This window comes from Balaenoptera borealis (genome assembly GCF_965194805.1).
Source record: "Balaenoptera borealis genome assembly, chromosome: 3".
NCBI classification, from domain to species: Eukaryota; Metazoa; Chordata; class Mammalia; order Artiodactyla; family Balaenopteridae; genus Balaenoptera; species Balaenoptera borealis.
Window position 1 is genome coordinate 35,788,381 of NC_138866.1, and position 19,954 is coordinate 35,808,334.

A 19,954-nucleotide genomic window follows, 5' to 3' on the forward strand; every position below is an offset into this window, starting at 1 on the left:
ACCCAACACAATTAAGAAAATGGTCATAGGAACATACATATCGATAATTACCTTCAACGTGAATGGATTAAACACTCCAATCAAAAGACACAGGCTTGCTGAATGGATACAAAAACAAGACTCATATATATGCTGGCTACAAGAGACCCACTTCAGACGTAGGGACATGTACAGACTGAAAGTGAGGGGATGGAAAAAGATATTCCATGCAAATGGAAATCAAAACAAAGCTGGAGTAGCAAAACTCGTATCAGATAAAATAGACTTTAAAATAATGTTACAAGAGACAAGGAAGCACACTACCTAATGATCAAGGGATCAATCCAAGAGGAATATATAACAATTATAAATATATATGCACCCAACACAGGAGCACCTCAATACATAAGGCAAATGGTAACAGCCGTAAAAAAGGAAATCGACAGTAACACAATAATAGTGAGGGACTTTAACACCTTACACCAATGAACAGATCATCCAGACAGAAAATTAATAAGGAAACACAAGCTTTAAATGACACAATAGACCAGATATATTTCATTGATATTTACAGGACATTCCATCCAAAAACAACAGATTGCACTTTCTTCTCAAGTGCTCATGGAACATTCTCCAGGACAGATCACATCTTGGGTCACAAATCAAGCCTCGGTAAATTTAAGAAAATTGAAATCATATCAAGCATCTTTTCCAACCACAAAACTATGAGAATAGGAATAAATTACAGGGAAAAAACTGTAAAAAACACAAACACATGGAGGCCAAACAGTGCGCTATTAAATAACCAAGAAATCAAAGAGGAAATCAAAAAATACGTAGAGACAAATGACAACGAAAACATGACGATCCAAAACCTATGCAATGCAGCAAAAGCAGTTCTAAGAGGGAAGTTTATAGCAATACAAGCCTACCTCAAGAAATAAGAAAAATCTCAAAAAAAATCTAACCTTACACCTAAAGGAACTACAGAAAGAAGAACAAAGAAAACCCAAAGTTAGTAGAAGCAAAGAAATCATAAAGATCAGAGCAGAAATAAATGAAACAGAAAGAAAGAAAACAATAGCAAATATCAATAAAACTAAAAGCTGGTTCTTTAAGAAGATAAATAAAATTGATAAACCTTTAGCCAGACTCATCAGGAAAAAGAGGGACAGGACTCAAATCAATAAAATTAGAAATGAAAAAGGAGACGTTACAATGGACACCACAGAAATACAAAGCATCCTAAGAGACTACTACAAGCAACTCTATGCCAATAAAATGGACAACCTGGAAGAAATGGACAAATTCTTAGAGGTATAACCTTCTAAGACTGAACCAGGAAGAAATAGAAAACATGAACAGATCAATCACAAGTAACGAAATTGAAACTGTGATTAAAAATCTTCCAACAAACAAAAGTCCAGAACCAGATGGCTTCAGAAGTGAATTCTATCTAACATTTAGAGAAGAGCTAACACCCATCCTTCTCAAACTCTTCCAAAAATTGCAGGGAAGGAACACTCCCAAACTCATTCTATGAGGCCACCATCACCCTGATACCAAAACCAGACAAAGATACTACAAAAAAGAAAATTATAGACTAATATCACTGATGAATATAGATGCAAAAAGCCTCAACAAAATACTAGCAAATACAATCCAATAACACTTTAAAAGGATCATACACCATGATCAAATGGGATTTATCCCAGGGATGAAAGGATTCCCCAATCTACACAAAACAATCAATGTGATACACCATATTAACAAAATGAAGAATAAAAACCATATGATCATCTCAATAGATGCAGAAAAAGCTTTTCACAAAATCAACACCCGTTTATGATAAAAATCTCCAGAAAGCGGGCATAGAGGGAACCTACCTCAACCTCATAAAGGCCATATAGGACAAACCCACAGCAAACACCATTCTCAATGGTGAAACACTGAAAGCATTTCCTCTAAGATCAGGAACAAGACAAGGATGTCCACTCTCACCACTATTATTTAACATAGTTTTGGAAGTCCTAACCACAGCAATCAGAGAAGAAAAAGAAATAAAAAGAATACAAATTGGAAAAGAAGGAGAAAACTATCACTGTTTGCAGATGACATGATACTATACATAGATAATCCTAAAGATGCCACCAGAAAACAACTAGAGCTCATCAATGAATTTGGTAAAGTTACAGGATACAAAATTAATGCACAGAAATCTCTTGCATTCCTATACACTAAGAACAAAAGATCAGAAAGAGAAATTAAGGAAACAATCCCATTCACCACTGCAACAAAAACAATAAAATACCTAGGAATAAACCTACCTAGGGAGACAAAAGACCTGTACTCAGAAAACTATAAGACACTGACGAAAGAAATCAAAGATGACACAAACAGATGGAGAGATATACCATGTTCTTGGATTGGAAGAATCAATATTGTGAAAATGACTATACTACCCAAAGCAATCTACAGATTCAGTGCAATCCCTATCAGATTACCAGTGGCATTTTTTACAGAATGAGAACAAAAAAATCTTAAAATTTGTATGGAGACACAAATGACCCCAAATAGCCAAAGCAATCTTGAGGAAAAAAAAAAAACAGAGCTAGAGGAATCAGACTCCCTGACTTCAGACTATCTTACAAAGCTACAGTAATCAAGACAATATGGTACTGGCACAAAAACAGAAATATAGATCAATGGACAGGATAGAAAGCCCAGCGATAAACCCACGCACATATGGTCAACTAATCTATGACAAAGGAGGCAAGGATATACAATGGAGAAAAGACAGTCTCTTCAATAAGTGGTCCTGGGGAAACTGGACAGCTACATGTAAAGGAATGAAATTAGAACACTTCCTAACACCATACACAAAAGTAAATCAAAATGGATTAAACACCTAAATGTAAGTCCAGACACTACAAAACTCTTAGAGGAAAACATAGGAAGAACACTCTTTGACATAAATCACAACAAGATCCTTTTTGACCCACTTCCTAGAGTAATGGAAATAAAAACAAAAATAAACAAATGGGACCCAATGAAACATCAAAGCTTTTGCAAAGCAAAGGAAACTATAAACAAGATGAAAAGACAACCCTCAGAATGGGAGAAAATATTTGCAAACAAATCAACGGACTAAGGACTACTCTCCAAAATATACAAACAGCTTATAAAGCTCAATATTAAAAAGACAAACAACCCAATCAAAAAATGGGCAGAAGACCTAAATAGACATTTCTCCAGATAAGACATACAGATGGCCAAGAGACATATGAAAAACTGCTCAACATCACTAATTATTAGAGAAATGCAAACCAAAACTACAATGAGGTATCACCTCACACCAGTTAGAATGGGCATCATCAGAAAATCTACAAACAATAAATGCTGGAAAGGGTGTGGAGAAAAGGGAACCCTCTTACACTGTTGGTGGGAATGTAAATTGATGCAGCCACTATGAAGAACAGTACAGACGTTCCTTAAAAAACTAAAAATAGAATTACCATATGACCCCACAATCCCACTACTGGGCATATACCCTGAGAAAACCGTAATTCAAAAAGACACATACACCCCAATATTCACTGCAGCACTATTTACTATAGCCAGGTCGTGGAATCAACCTAAATGCCTACCGACAGACGAATGGATGAAGAAGATGTGGTACATACATACAATGGAATATTACTCAGCCATAAAAAGGAACGAATTTCGGTCATTTGTAGAGACGTGGACGGATCTAGAGACTGTCATACAGAGTGAGGTAAGTCAGAAAGAGAAAAACAAATATCGTATATTAACGCATATATGTGGAATCTAGAAAAATGGTACAGACAAACCGGTCTGCAAGGCAGAAATAGAGACACAGATGTAGAGAACAAACATATGGACCCCAATGGGGGAAAGCAGGAGGGGTTGGTGGTGGTGGTTGTGAGATGAATTGGGAGATTGGGACTGACATATAGACACTAATATGTATAAAATAAATAACTAATAAGAACCTGCTGTATAAAAAATAAAATTCAAAAAAAAAATTTGCAGTCCTCATCTTAATTACCTGAAATATTTGAACTGATTTATATCTTCCTCCTTCATATCTCCCCTCTTTTCTTTTAATTGGCATCTATGGCCCACTCTCTCCCAGTGTTCCTCCACCTGATTCCCCACCTTTGCTTATCTCCCCTCAACTCTCTGATCTCTGAACTCTGGAGTGTGTTCTACGTAGACTCATCTCTAAGTTGAATTCACTCTCACAGCTTTCAATACCATCATATACTGATGCATCATATATTTATGATGCCAGTCTCAGCCATAAATTCCAAATAAAAAGAAAAAAAAGAAAAGACAGGTGAGGTCAGAGCACAGAAAGGCCAAAGTAGCAATTATTTGGCGGGGGGCGGGGCGGGGGGAGGGAAATCCTGAAGTCAGAGAGCAATGCAAAGACCAATTTTTTTAAGGGGGGCGGGGGGTAATTTCCACTTAAATTTTACCTGAATACCAATTTGCATATGCAAGTTAAGGTTGAGCAAAAACAACTTCTGGGAAAGAATAATTGCCAGGTAATAAAAGGTGAATAATTCCCAGCTTACACAGGGCCAGGAATCATCCAAGTTCTCACAAACAAGATAAAAAGTCCTCATTGAATACTTGAGACATTCAGTAAAGACAAAAGCACAGAGGTCCACCTTAGTAATAAGGCTAAGAAAGCATAAGAGTGAAGATTACTTATACCTGCCCCAGAAAACCTTAAGAATATTAACATATACAGAAAGGGAAGAGGCAAGAAAAGAATTTTGATGCTGCTAAGTATGTCTTAGAAAAGCTCAGTCTCAAAACTGTCCCACACACGTGGTTCCATATTACCACATGCTACTTTGTTCTGTGTGCCACTCAAAGGAGCAGCCGCCACTGCCACCACAGGAAAGGAATTTGGGATGCTGGGAAGCATTGCCATGCCCAAGAATAAAGGTAAAGGTAAAAACAGGTGCAAGGGTAAGAAAGAAAATGAATCCAAAAAAGGTTGGTGTGTAAAGCATATGAATAAGAGTATGCTCAGGTAATCAGAATGTTGGGAAATGAATGAGTAGAAGCAATGTGCTTTGATGTGTAAAGAGGCTATGCCAAATCAAAGGAAAAATGAGGAAAATGGTTTAAATAAATACCTCAGATATTTTATTGGTTGGTCTGCCTGACTATCAGGATAACAAAGCTGATGTAATTTCAAAATACAATGCAGATAAAGCTATAAGTCTGAAGGCATATGGCAAGCTTCCAAAACATGCTAAAATCAATGAAAAAGATATATTTGGTGCTGGAGATGATGACACAATCCAGTTTGCTGATACTGGAGATGATGATAAAGACCATGATGATATATAAATTGAACTCACTGTTTCACATTCCAAGTTTCCAAGGTGATATGGCTTCCTTTTCCTTCAGAAAGTTAATGAGACTTCTGTGTAGCTTTGCAATTTTATCTTGGCATCCCTTTCCTAAATGAATACATGAACTCCTGATGCTCAAATACTCTTAGTAGCAGTTCTTTGGTCTTCCTGATTGTTCCCTCATTAGTTAGATAAAACTCTGACACATGTTAACAAATAACTTTAAAAAGTGAGCTTTTATAGAACCCAAGTATGTCTGATTCCAAAGTCCTATTTTCTTAAATGTAACTTCCTTAAAAAAAAAAAAAAAAAAAGTCTACATGAGTGGTATATTAGAAGATTAATGAGAAAAATCCCAATATGCAAGGGAAAATGTTTAAGAGAATACTGCAATTGAAATAACAGCATCTGTCTTACAGATAAGAAAACCAGGGCAATTAAAAGGAAATAAAGGGGGAGGGTCACACAGCGAGCAAGTGTCAAACAGGAATTTCAACCCAGTTATTTGAGTCCAGATTCTACTGCAAGGAGGTCTTCCACAGCAAGTATCTTCCCATGTCCAGACCATTCATCTAAACAAAGGATCCCCTATCAATAGCTAGAATAAGAGAGAAAAATCATTGCCATCACAAGAATGCTACCATAATGAACAGTGACCTTTAGAAGAATCATTCTTCCTCAAGAGCTCTCGTTTTCCACCTAAGAAGACCTTTGAAGCTCTAAGTATCTTAGCAGTATGAGCTTAATTTTAAAAAAATAAGGATTCCTCCAAAATTTCCCCTCATCATTCATGAATTCAACCATAGTTATTCACTGGCCCACTGCCTACCATGTGTTTGGCACTATACTGAGTACCAAGGATACAATGATGAGCAAGACAGAGACGGCCTTTCCCCACTGTTTTAGTGGACCTTAGAATCTACTGGGAAAGAAAAAATTACAATTAATTTCTTAGGTTTCTAAATATGCTGAGCCTGTACCCAACACAGGGCTTTTGAACTTGTTGTCTGAAACACACTTGCCCAAATATCCACCATAGTTCTTCCCTCTTAGTGTCATAGTGTCACCCTCTCAGTGAAACCTTCCCTGACCATTCTATATAAAAATGGTACACTCCCCACTCTGACATTCCCTATTACCTTACTTGATGTAGTAACCTTTCTCTAGAACATTTATCACCATCTGACATACATATTTGTTTAGTTTCTTTCTCTCCACAAGTGTATAAGCTCCATGAGATCAATAATTTCTATTTTGTTGACTGGTATCACTCAGAATCTAGAACAGTGTCTATAATATAGCAGACACTTAATAAATATTGCTGAATAATAAATAAATGAGTACAATAAAGGAAAGTACAAGTATTATGAGAAGCTATCCATTTCATTTAGACTAACGTACACAATGTTTTTATCCAAATACATGTCTTTTGTAACAAAATACCAATTATAAATTCTATCTATCATTCATGTATATGGTATTAATTTAGGCATTGTTTCAGTTTTTCTATAATTCCTTTTTTATAAATTACTTTTAAACATTTTAAAGTATTTACAATAGAATGACTTACTGCTAAAAAGATTAATATTTTTATACTAGAAGGGAGTCAACATCTAACAAAATGATTTATTCTCCATTCTATAAACTAGCTCACCTTACAAAATGAAGACAAGATGAAATGTACCATTCTACCTGTATTTGATATTACCACATTCACTAAACTGGAACAGGCATCTTACTTTTCAGAAATAAAAAGTAAAAAAAAAAAAAGAGAGAGAAAGAGAGAAACGATCTAAAAAATCACCTTCTAAAGTTTATAGTTTGATGTCTTTGCTTTGTATGCTCAGTGTGTGAAGATTTTATACAATTATGGCACATAGCTAAATATCTAGGGAAAAAAACTGTTTCAAATTTAGCATATCACAGTCCAAGGGACTTTGTGGCCTGACAAAAACTTTTATTTTGAAGGAATAATACTTTCATTTATACCTAAATAATGTTAACCCAAATGTTAACCTTTAAAGGTTAACATGATCATTTAAACAATTATTTAACAATATCATTTAAAAAAGATAAACAGACCCTGAGACAAGTTTTCATATTCAATCACATATCATTTGGAACTCCAATAACTAGAGTCAACATGATCCTCCAAAGGATTAAAAAAAAGTAAAGTTGCTACAGTATTTCTAATAAAATGAGTTTGTTACAAACAATCTATGTGTAGAATGGAACATTTTTCACGAGTCCATTAATTTCTCCTGATACAAACACAAGTTATTGCAAGAAATTAAGAAAACAGTCATGAAGTAACAATATGATCTGCACGATTATACTTTGAAAACCTAAGAATATTGACCAGATGTAATCAGGACTCCCCAAATCCATATGTTCTCTCCCCTAATTAAGAAACTTAGAAGTCATACTAAGCAAAGGAGAGGGCAAAAACAAATCGTCAGATATAAAATGCAGTTCAATATAATATCTATTAATAACTACATCCAGACTAAGTTTTCATATACATAAAAAACCTAAGAATTTTCTCAGTTCTCCACCATCTAATTATGTAGACATTCCTCAAAGTATCTACAAAACAAAATTAAAATTACTACTAAATATTTTTCAACCATTACATACATTAAAGAAACATTATTGTTCATTTTAAAACTATACCTTCTGAGTGTTAACAGTAAATGTTAAATGTAATCATTTCCTTCTGGTTAATTATATTCTTCCAGAAACAAAATGCAGAATTCCTTAGATAGATTTTTTACATTTACAGGACAATGGACCATCGACCAGTAACATGTTTACTGATACAGATATTAAGTTTAAAAAAATTTTTTTAAAAATCAATTTATCCCCCTCCCCACATGCTGCCCCCGTTCAGAATAATTCCCAGGAGAAGCAAAGACTCAAGGTCACCTTTAAAGTAGCAGTTAATAAATGAGGCCCAAACCCTCACATGCAGGACTGGGTTATGTTTGTTTTGCCTTAGTCAGCTTGTGAAGTAATTATAAATTCAGAAGAAATGCCTGGTGTAGACATGGGCTAAGTCAGTCCCAAATTGCATCGGAGGTAGCTTAGTGTCTGGGATTAGGACTGTTAACACATGTTATATTGAACCAGGAAGCACTGTTTGTCCTCTTACTTTGGAATTAGGTTCCTGGATGACTCAGGATGCATGAACCAAACTTTGTTTTTCAATTTGAATTAAGATGGGCTGAGATGGAGCTTGCAACACTGTACATGAGCTGAGCATCCATAAGCAATGAATCAGGGGTTTAATAACGATGTTGGGGAAGAATTGAGAACTGCCTTATAATTTTTTTACATGTTCTGAGTAATGAATGATGATAGATTTGCCTGACTAAAGCCACTACAAAAATACAGAGTCTGGCTGTTCAGATAAGAGTTGAGATTTGCTTTATGGAAAGACTCATTCTCTTGGATCTATTCCTCTGTAGTAAATGTTGTATGTGGGGTTGTGTTTGTTGTGGAGGATTCCCTGGTAATCTTGAGTCGCTCGAAGCAACGCATTCTGTGAATTATTGACTGTAGTGCCAAAAGATAAGTAATAAAGCTTGATTTAAAAAAAAAAATCAATTTATCCCAAACATTTAAAATTAGCTTATTTTTAAATAGTCACTACAAAACAAAAGACAGAAATACATAAAAGATAAAGGGAAGATCACAGGAAACTTACCTCCTAGAAAGAATAATTCCTTATTACCATTTCTCCACCATCTCTCAAGATATTTTACACAAATGTAAATAATCTTAGATTAAAGGAATCGTTCATACATCCTATTCTACAGCCTACTTTGCTTAATTTGACATCAGGTAAAGAATATCTTTTATGTTAGCCAACATACATCTATATATGTCATTATTTTTAAGGGCTCCAGTGTATTACATTCTATGTATTACCATAACTATATCATTTTTCCCATTAATAGATATTTTACTTGTTTCCATTTTTTAAATGAAATATCTCAAATACAATGAACAGGACACTCCACACTTCTTCACTAAAATGCCCCTTACCCCCAAATTCTTCTCCACAATACAGAAATTCATTTATTCAAATTATTTTTAAGACCCTATTATGTTCTACTCACTGTTCCAGGCAATCTAAGTTCCATGAGTGTAGGTACTGATCCTATTTTATTCATTGCTTTGTTTCCAGTGTTTAGTGGAGTGTCTGGTACATAGTAGACTTTCATATATGCGCTGAATGAATGGATGATCATCCTTGTTCATTCATCCTTCCTCACTTCTACAATTATCTCCTTTTTTTTAAGTTTTAACTTTGAAATTAGTTCTTTCATTTTTTTTTGCCCTACAAAGTAATGAGCCTATAAACGTCTTCACCACTCAGCATTCAGGATCTCTACTGGGAGTCAAGAAAATAAATATGGAGGAAAAAAAGTAGTGTTACAATGTTACCTCTTGGAAACTCTGCTCAGCTGTGTTTAAAATTCTCAAAGTTCCTTTTTTGAACTTCAAAACATCATCCAAAGGAAACGTGAATCTAACAGCTGGTTGTAGGTCTTCCTTTGGTCTTTCTAACATTTCAGTGGAAAAAGAGTAGTATCCAAAAGGTCCAGCTGGTGCACCCAGAAAAACCTTAAAAATCCAACTAAACTGAAAAATTATGACTGAATTCACAAAAGATTAATTTTGCTTTTCCAGAAAAAATACTCCGAGAGAGGGAAAAATACCACTGAAACATCAAAACACACCAAAATGTTTTTATTCCAATCAGATTTTGGTCTTTTAAATTATTATGAAATAGATCTGTTGAGAAATCGCTAGACATGCTAATTCTGTTTTCTATCATCTGGAAATCCAGGTACTATAGGGATTAAATTAGAATCATAAGCCTCGAAAGAACCTTGAGACACATATAGAGTTCATCCTTCTGCATTTTACTCACTTACACTTAAGCCTTTTTACATGCATAAGAAATATATCCACAACAAAAATTTATCCAACTCAAGGTAGAGGTGAAGATAGGAGATTAAGTCAGAGTTAAGGTAGGAGTTTGGACAAAAAGATATAAGTCATTCGAAGGATGTTGTTATTGGAAAAGGCTGTTTTGGAGAGTGTCATGATCCAACTTCCATTTTAGTATGATCACTCCAAAATTTATGCTTGAATGTTAAATTCATGTATTAAATACACGTGCTTGAATGGAACATGCTTGTCGATTATGGCCATGTATTTTGCCTCTTAACTGGTTAGGATGACATGCAAAAATCTTAGTGTGAGAGGATGCTGGTTTGGATCAGATTGTGAACATCTCTTCAGCTTCAAAAAGTATATGCTACCAGGTTGTTGTGTTTTCATAAACACACCCTATTATTCTCATCAGATTGTAAGTTCTTCAGAAATAGTATCATGGTTTTATTACTCTTTATATCCCCAATACACAGTAAGTATTCAATAAATACTCTCTTTATATCCCTTAGAATACACAAGTATTCAATAAATATTCACTGATATCAGTGAAAATACAGATATTCATGTAGTCCATTCAAAGAGAATTTCATTACCTCAAATATCTTTAAATGTTAAAATATATATAAAAATACATGACCACAGTTGAACAGACATTTGCACACCAATGTTCATAGCAACATTATTCACAACTGCCAAAAGGTAGAAACAACCCAAATGTCCATTGACAGATAAATGGATAAACAAAATGTGGTACATGCATAAAACAGAATATTAGTCTTAAAAAGAATGAAATTCTGATACATGGTACAACATGGATGAACCTTGAAGACACTACGCTAAGTGAAAGAAGTCAATCACAAAAGGACAAATATTGTATGATTCAACTCACATAAGGAACCTAGAGTAGTCAAATTCAGAGACAGAATAGTGGTTAAAGGGCCTAGGGTCAGGGAGAATGTGAAGTTTTTTTTTTTTTTTCTTTTCATTATTTTGATTTTTTTTTTACTGAGGTTTAGTTGATGTACAATACTATATAAGTTTCAGGTGTATAACACAGTGATTCACAATTTTTAAAGATTATACTCCATTTATAGTTATTATAAAATATCAGCTATATTCCCTGTGCTGTTCAATACATCCATATAGCTTATTTTATACATAGTAGTTTGTACCTCTTAATCCCCTAGACCCTATATTGCCCCTCCCTTCCACCGTCCCTCTCCCACTAGTAACCACTAGTTTGCTCTCTATATCTGGGAGTCTGTTTCTTTTTGTTATATTCACTCGTTTATTTTTTAGATTCCACATATAAGTGACAACATTCAGTATTTGTCTTTCTCTGATTTATTTCACTTACCATAATATCCTCCAACTCCATCCATGTTGTTGCAAATGACAAAATTTCATTCTTTTTTATGGCTGAGTAGCATTCCATTGTGTGTGTGTCTGTGTGTCTGTGTGCATGCGCACACGCATACTGTATCTTCTTTATCCATTCTTCTGTTGATGAACACTAAGGCTGCTTCCATATCTTAGCAATTGTAAATTATGCTGCTATGAACATTGCAGTGCATGTATCTTTTCAAATTAGTGTTTTCGTTTTTTTTGGATATGTACCTAGGAGTAGAATTGCTGGGTCATATGGTAGTTCTATTTTTAGTTTTTTGAGAAACCTCCATACTCTTTTTCACAGTGGCTGCACCAATTTATAATTCCCACCAACAATGTATGAGGGTTCTCTTTTCTCCACATCCTCACCAATATTTATTTGTATTCTTTTTGATGATAGCCATTCTGACAGGTTTGAGGTGATATTTCATTGAAGTTTTGATTTGCATTTCTCTGATAATTAACAATGTTGGGCATCTTTTCATGTGTCTGTTAGCCATCCATATGTCTTCTTTGGAAAAATATCTATTCAGATCATCTGCCCATTTTTTATTGGGTTGTTTGTATTTTTGGTGTTGAGCTGTATGAGCTATTTATATATTTTGGATAGCAACCCCATGTTACAGGGGCTGGGGGTCAGGAAGAATGGGAAGTTAGTATTTAATAGGTACAGAGTTTTATTCAGAATGATGAAAAAGTTCTAGAGATGGATAGTGGTGATGTTTACACAACAATGTGAATGTACTTAACACTACTGAATTATATACTTTAAATGGTTAAATGGTAAATTTTGTTATGTATATTTTACCATAATAAAAAAGGAGAAAAATATATAAATCATATTACTTTATGAATGACTTGTCCAAATAATACCTTGTAAATGTACAATTACAGAATTCTAATTGTTCTAAATTATTAAGAAAAATGTAGTTTAAATTATTACCCAGTTTTATACTGAAGTATCTGGCTTTTTAAAAAACAAACACAATACCCCCCACAAAAAAAACCCCAAAAAACAAAAACAAAAAAATCCTTGAAGAAAATAAAGTTATTTTGATCTCAGCCATACCCATAATGCATTTAATCTAACTCTGTAAATCCTTTGCTTTACAACAAAAATACTAAACGTGGCCATAATCAACATATCCATATATCCCTAACATTCACACATAAATTCATATCCATTTTCTCAGCAGAAGCTTGTCTTCACTCAGTGTTTTTGCAATTCAGTTTTTATTGTATTTTCTTCTATTCTTTTTCTTGCAGGTAAAGACTATGCATGCAAAGACTATTCTCTACTTTGTGCAACATTTTCAGGGTTGTTAATAAGCATCTAATAAGGAGCTACATAACGTCAAATAAAATGATAAACTGGGAATTCTTAAAAGTAATTAACACTCTGTATGCTAATTATTTCCTAAATTTTGGGAAATGTGTAAGAAAATAAGTTAAAGTTTACATTTACATTCATCTGATTACATACAAAAGCTGACTCAACTGCTACAGAATATAAAAGCAATAATATTTTGCTGCTGGTTTTTATAAAAGTGATTCATATTCAAATAAACCTAACTGAAATTCATGGAATTATAACATCGCTAAAATACAAACTTCCCAGTTCATCAATCTACAACCCTTCAATACAATATACCACATATACATCAATTCCTATTCTGTGATTATGTCAAAGAAATTATACTGATTTAACACATAGCTAAGTTCACCAATAATACTGATCTAATTCATAACTCATTTAACATGATTCATTTATGAGTCTTGACCTTAATTTACCAACTAAAATTTAGTATTAAATTTTAATACTGGTTTATTATTCTTTCTCTGATAATTATCAAACCAGAAAATTTTCAGTACTGAATAATTTTCTAAGATCTGCCCATAAAACCATTACTGTACACTGAAGTCTCATCTTAAAATAAAGTCACCTAAGATAAAAAGAACAAAAGCAAAGAAATAGGTACATTCAAGTGTTTGGACTCCCTAACATAGTGCTCTATGTATATTCTTTCTAGAAGTAGCTACTGGGCTGGCCATAAAGTGCCTTTGGTTTTTAAGTAAAAATAAAAGATACGCTTTCATTTTCACCAAGAACTTCATTGACCAACATATTCACCCTTTTGTTCCACTGCCTTCTGCCATTTTTCAGGCAACTTCATAATTCCATCTTCCCAAAACTTTTTATCTTTTTGAGCAAAGAACTGTTCCAGGTGCCTTTTACAGTCTTCCAGGGAATTGAAACTTTTTCTATTAAGAGAACTTTGTAAAGACCAAAATAAATTGAAATCCGAAGGTGTAATATCTGGTGAATACGGTGGATGAATCACAGCTTCCCAGCCAAGCTCTAACAGTTTTTGCCTGGATATCAAAGAAACATGCGGGCTTGCATTATCCTGATGGAAGATTATATGTTTTCTGTTGACTAATTCTGGACGCTTTTCGTAGAGTGCTGCTTTCAGTTGGTCTAATTGGGAGCAGTACTTGTTGGAATTAATCGTTTGGCTTTCCACAAGAAGCTCATAATAGAGGACTCCCTTCCAATCTCACCATATACACAATATCACCTTCTTTGGATGAAGACCGGCCTTTGGTGTGGTTGGTGGTGGTTCATTTCGCTTGACCCATTATCTCTTCCATTCCACAGTATTGCACAGTACCCACTTTCATCGGCTGTCACAATTTGTTTTAAAAACAGAACATCTTCATTACGTTTCAGTAGAGAATCACATGCAGAAATAGTCAAGAAGGTTTTTTTTGCTTAACTTATGTGGAACCCAAACATCAAAGTGATTCACATAACTAAGCTGGTGCAAATGATTTTCAGTGCTTGATTTGGATATTTTGCGTATGTTGGCTATCTCCTGCATGGTATAACGTTGATTGTTCTCAATTAATGTCTCAATTTGATCGCTATCAACTTCAACTGGTCTACTCGACCATGGAGCACCGTCCAGCGAGAAATCTCCAGCACGAAATGTCACAAATCACTTTTGACATGTTCGATCAGTCACAGCACCTTCTCCATACACTGCACAAATCTATTTATTGCGTTTCAGTTGTGTTTTTACCTTAATTGAAATAATAGAGCATAATATGCCGAAAATGTTGCTTTTTTCTTCCATTTTCAATATTAAAATGGCTACACAAAAATTCACCAATTTTGATAAGTCTTTTTTTAATGCACACTGATATGACAGCTGTCATATACAATCTAACAAAATTGTTTCGAATGAAGTTAAAGACAACTAAGCAATAATAGAGCCAGCCTATGGAAAAAAACCGAACAAACCTTTCAGTCAACCCAATATTTCAAGCGAAAATAAATTCTTCAATCCATAATTTCCCTACTTTCCCAATGAATTATATTAAGCAAAAATTAAGTAAGCTAGTGTAGAGAGTCCTTCCATTAAAAAAAAAAAAAAACCTAGAGATTTACTTTTCCTTATTACATTCCTCCTACTATATATTCCTTAAAAAATACTCTGGATTTAGTGTCCAAAAGATCTAACCAGTAAAACTCACATATTTATATAAGTTTTTAGCAGTTTAACATTCAGATTTAGATTCAACAGAGACCTCCTAGACTATATGAGGAAATGAATTACAACCACAACTTTACAACATGAGTATTAATGATCTTATGTCAAAGGAAAATTAGACTCGGAGAGACAAAATAATTTGATTTTACAATGATCTCATGACGAGTAACTAGTGAATTCAAAGACTGGAACCAGATATTACTACTGATGCTGAAAGGAACTAGGAGGAGAAGTAACACTGGTGCATGCCAAATATGAGCCGGGCACTTTGCATGCATTTCCTCAATTAATTCTTACCAGTGCTTTGTAAGGCAGGCACTATCTTCATTTTGAAGATGAGGAAACTGAGGTAAGAAATGATTTGACTTGATCAAGGTTTGTACAGCTAGTCAGCAGCTAAGACAGGACAGAAACCATGAGATTACACACTGATAGATTCTGTCCTCAAACCACTACTTGTGATCCAAGGAGGAAAGTTCAATTGATGTATTTTTGTGTTTGGTTTGGTTTGATTTGGTTTGGTTTTTAATTCTACAGAGAGGGGAACAATTTCACTGAATCCATTTTAACAAGATTTCTAAATCCTGTCTATGTTATTAATCCCTGTAGTGTCGCTATCATAAGTCTGCCAGACAGACAAATGATAACAATGAATATTCTCTCCCTTTACAAATTCTGTCCTTTCTCATCTGCTTCTGCTCTTCCTCTAGATCAGGGATCCCCAACCCCCGGGTCACGGACTGGTACCGGTCTGTCAGTGGAAAAACTGTCTTCCATGAAACCAGTCCCTGGTGCCAAAAAGTTTGGGGACCATTGCTCTAGATCACTCAAAAGAATCTGGATACCTAGAGGTCTATTATTCAGGAGCAAAGGTCAATAATTATCAAATACTGGCCAGGGCATGAGGGATTCATATTTCACAGTTTTCAAATTTTGCTACATGGAACCAAAGAGTTGTAGGAGGTATTCCTTCCTAATACCAGTAAATGAAAAAGTGCCAGGTAGGTTTCATTTGTAAAAGTAACGCCCATAACTCTTTCATTCATTATACCAAGCTTGAGGTAAGAAAAATGTTTAAGTATTTTAAAAAATCAAAGTTTTAAAATTCTTACTCTAAAATATGTAAGAGGTAGAGGCGAGGTAGGTGACAGTTTGTTGTATTTTTTAAAATGAGTTCCTCATCTTTTTTCTTTCTGATCACTTTTTTATGATGTGAATCCTACTAAAAAAAATTTAAAACTAAAAAGAACTCGCATATTCCCTGTTGTTGCTGGATTATAGATGTCAATCATATCCAGTTGATTGATGCTGCTGCTGAGTTCAGATATGTCCTTACTGATTTTCTGCTACATCTGTCCATTTCTGACACAGGAGAGTGGAGGTATCACCTACTACAACTGTGGACTGATCTATTTCTTTTTGCAATTCTGTCGGTTTTTGCATCACATATTTTGACGACCTGTTGTTAGGTGCATATACATTAAGGATTGTTATGTCTTCTTAAAGAATTATTATTATATAATGCTCCTATTTATCCTTGAAAATCTTCCTTGCTCTGCAGTCTGCTCTGTCTGAAACTAATATAGTTACATCAGCTTCCTTTTGATTAGTGTTAGCATGGTATATCTTTCTCCATCCCTTTAATTTTAATCTATATGTGTCTTCATATTTAAAGAGAGTTTCTGTACACAACATATAGTTGGGTCTTGACTTTTGATCCAGTCTGACAGTCTGTCTTTTAGTGTATTTAAACCACTGCTATTTAAAGCAACTATTGATATACTTGGGTTAATATCTACCATATTTGTTACTGTTTTCTACTCATGGCTTTTGTTCTTTGTTCCTGTTTCTGTCTTCAACTCTTTTTCTGTCTTTTGTGGTTTTAATTAAGCATTTTATGATTCCATTGTGTCTCTTTTCTTACTATGTCAATTATACTTTTTTTTTTTTTACTTTTTTTTAATGGTTGCCCTAGAGTTTTCATTATACATTTCCAAATAATCCAAGTCCACTTTCAAATAACACTATACCGCTTCATATGTAGTGCAAGTACCTTATAAAAGAATATTCCTAAATTCTTCCTCCCAACCCTTGTATCATTGTCATCATTCATTTCACTTATATATGAGCTATAATCACTGAATACATTGTTGCTACTCTTATTTCGAACAAATTATCTTATCTGTTAGATCTATTAAGAATAAGAAAAATAAAAGTTTTTATTCTAGCTTCACTTATTCTTTCTCTAATCTTCTTCTTCTTTTTTAAGGTAGATATAAGTTTCTGGCCTATATAATTTCCCTTCTCTGAAGAACTTTGTTTAACATATCTTGCAAAGCAGGTCCACTAGCAACAAATTCTCTAAATTTTTGTTTGCCTGAAAAAGTCTTTACTCTCCTTCATTTTTGAAGGATAATTTTACAGGATACAGAATTCTAGATTGTTGGTTTTTCCTCTCAACACTTTAAATATTCACCCCACTCTTCCTGTTTTCATAGTTTCTGAAGAGAAGACCTCTGTACCTAAGGTGGTTCTTTTTCCTTTGGTTTCTTTCAAGATTATTTTCTGTATCTTTGATTTTCTGCAATTTGAATATATGCCTAGATAAAGCTTTTTGGGCACTTATCTTGCCTGGCAGTCTCTGAACCTCCTAGATCTGTGGTTTAGAATCTGACATTAATTTGGGGAAATTCTCTGTCATTATTCTTGTTTCTTTTTCTCCTTCTGGTATTTTCATTATGCGTACGTTGCACCTTTTGTAGTTGTCCTACAGTCCTTGGATATTTTTTCTTTTTTTCTTTTTTCCAGTCTTTTTTCTCTTTGCTCTTCAGTTTTAGAAGTTTCTACTGACATATCCTTAAGCTCAGAGATATTCTTTCCTCAGCCATGTCCAGTCTAATAATGAACCCATCAAAGCCATCCTTCATTTCTGTTATAGCTTTTTATCTCAAGCACTTTTTTATCCTTTATTAGATTTTCTATCTCTCTACTTACATTATTCATCTGTTCTTGCATGTTGTCTACTTTTTCCATTAGTGCTCTTGGCATATTAATCATAGTTGTTCTAAATTCCTGGTCTCATAATTCCAATATTCCTGACACACCTGAGTCTGATCCTGATGCTTGCTCTGTCTCTTTAAACTGTGGTCTTTGCTTTTTAGTACAGTATGCCTTGTAATTTTTTTGTTGGAAGTCAGACATGATGCACTGGGTAAAAGGAACTGCAACAAATAGGAATTTACTAATGTGGTTAAGGTGTGGAGGGGAGTAGAAGCATTCTACAGTGCCATGGTTAGGCCTGCGCCCCCCGAGCTGTGAACTTCACAAGTTCTTTTCAGTCCTATGCTCCCCTCCTAGGTGGAACAGGATGGCTACAGGGGACTGGAATGGGATATTTCTCTCCCCACCATGTGGAAGGCTACAGTTGGGTATTTCCCTTCCTCCAGGTCAGTTAGTCTCTGATAACACCTTAATAGATTAGGCCCTGGTAAAATACTTTCTCTTGATAGCAGATCTTGTTAAGAAAAACAAGATGCCTTGGCATATTTCAAAATGGTTACTCTTCCCTCCCCCTGCAGGAAGCACCAGGGGCTTCTTCTCAGATATTCACTGTGAGGACCTGGTAGAGCTCCTAGAAGCAAAATCATGAAAGTGTGGGGGGCTCCTTATGACTGGGTCCCCCTGGAGTTTTTACCTCAGGCTTGTCCACATGGAGTCTACCCTAATTTGTTAATCACACTTTAGATTTTCCTACCCAGTAGTGGTTCCCTTGGAGGTTTTTGCTAGGGTAAGTTGTCATTCTCTATATTTGCCTGTCTGTCTCTCTAATTTGAGAGCAGTGGTTTGCCCTGTGACCTCACTTCTCTGATGGATCTAAGAAGAATTGTTGATTTTTCAGTTTGTTTGGTTTTTTACTTGTGGTTAGGATGGAGTGATGATTTCTAAGCTCCTTACATGCCAGATCAGAAACAAAACAAAACAAAACAAAACAAAATCCATTTTCAATTTTTACCTTTTAACTAACTGATAGAGTGATATATAACACTCTTATGATATTAGGGAGAGAAGAAACAAATGGAGGTCTAAATTTGTCTCAATGGCACACGAATTACCTAAAATATGATTATTCATAGTGTTTCCCTATAAATAATACCAAAATGCAAATTATTAAACAATACACTTCATCATTTCTTTCTGAAACAATGAAAACACATAGATGAATATCGTAGGTTATCGTTTAGATCCCGCATTATTACAAACTAAAATATTTCCTAAATAAACACTTGATTAAATTTCCATAAGAGCTTTTAAAAAAATCTATCAATAAGTACTGCAATGCACTGGTCATCCCTACTGTTCAACTGCAGAAAAATAAAGCCTGTTTCTTATTCCTAAAGTAGCATTATAATGTCTTCTAAATAAATTTAAGTTTTAAGATTCTTCCTCTGAGGGAAAAGAAAAATCAGTAGAAGGCTAAGATTTGTATGTGAAATTTGACATTTGGATGCCAATTCACAACATTTTCTATTGCCATGAAATTAACCTTTATCAAAATTACTTTACTTAGAAAATCTTAGTCAACTGTGCTATCTGCTGTTCTTATAAGCAAGAAATACAGCTAATTTTTTTTTTCCAAATCACACTGTAAAACAGCTCATTACTTTTTATATC

At 34.4% G+C, this 19,954-nt stretch overlaps 1 protein-coding gene, 1 long non-coding RNA gene and 1 pseudogene across 9 annotated transcripts in view; 2 read left to right on the forward strand and 1 right to left on the reverse strand.

The window, feature by feature from the left end:
- LOC309626235 overlaps positions 1-19,954 on the forward strand; it is a 1,141,377-nt gene that overhangs the window by 1,045,360 nt on the left and 76,063 nt on the right. The gene's annotated exons all lie outside the window — the stretch shown is intronic.
- FUT8 (fucosyltransferase 8) overlaps positions 1-19,954 on the reverse strand; it is a 322,308-nt gene that overhangs the window by 184,380 nt on the left and 117,974 nt on the right. The window contains exon 1 of one of the 7 annotated variants that reach the window (XM_082386589.1): positions 15,581-15,679. The exons of the other annotated variants lie outside the window; for them this stretch is intronic. The gene's annotated coding sequence lies outside the window, so the exon portion shown is untranslated. Of the gene's footprint in view, positions 1-15,580; positions 15,680-19,954 lie in introns of those variants that run through there. 7 annotated transcript variants of the gene reach the window in all.
- On the forward strand, positions 25-13,793 carry LOC309626186 (eukaryotic translation initiation factor 1A, X-chromosomal pseudogene; annotated as a pseudogene). The gene has a single exon. The product of its transcript is annotated as a eukaryotic translation initiation factor 1A, X-chromosomal pseudogene (transcript).